Raw genomic sequence first — 694 nt, 5'->3', positions numbered from 1 at the left:
CGCAAAGAAGTCGATGACTTCTTGTCTACCAGACTGAGTGTCCTACGACACGTTCGCGTTGCGATGGCTGAATACCAAAACCTGCAGAAAGAATATGCAGATGAAAAGAAAGAGGCAAAGTGAAAAGCTTTAAGGTCGGAGACCTGTTTTTTTAAACTCCAAAATCCTGCCTACACATGCAGCGTCTACTATCTTCTGGACAAAGATTCGTTCGCAGTTTCTTGGAACGTTTAAGGTTGTGGCCAAGCGGGGCCTAAAGTATACGCTAAACCTTCCCAAACGGATGCGCACCCACCCGGTGTTCTACTTGGGTTTGCTGAAGCCGTATCGGGATCCGGCGCATGTGAACGCGGAAGCGTTGGCGCCAGTGCGGATCCTACGCCCTCGGCCACCCACAAACTGAACCAGCAACTGGTTCTGAGCACGGAGTAGAACAACCTCAATTTCCAATGGAGCCAAGCGCCCCATCGTTGTCTGTATCGACGCATTCGCCTGCTTCACGGCAAGGAGTCGCTCCGACAGAGAGCGATGGTCCTCAAGGTGAGGTAGCCGGTGCACGACGCGCTCCAAATTATCAAGAGCGTCCGCACAGCGATATGCTACTTCAGCATGACACTTAGCGGAGCTCCGTTCACGAAGAATCTCATCCTCTAGGGCTCAAAGAGCATCGCGAGTCGCCGGACGGCGTTCGAGT

The sequence above is a fragment of the Plasmopara halstedii genome (assembly GCF_900000015.1).
Source record: "Plasmopara halstedii genome assembly, contig: Scaffold_1878, whole genome shotgun sequence".
Classification (NCBI taxonomy): Eukaryota; Oomycota; class Peronosporomycetes; order Peronosporales; family Peronosporaceae; genus Plasmopara; species Plasmopara halstedii.
The sequence above is the reverse complement of the archived record's forward strand: the minus strand, read 5'-3'. Positions refer to the sequence as shown.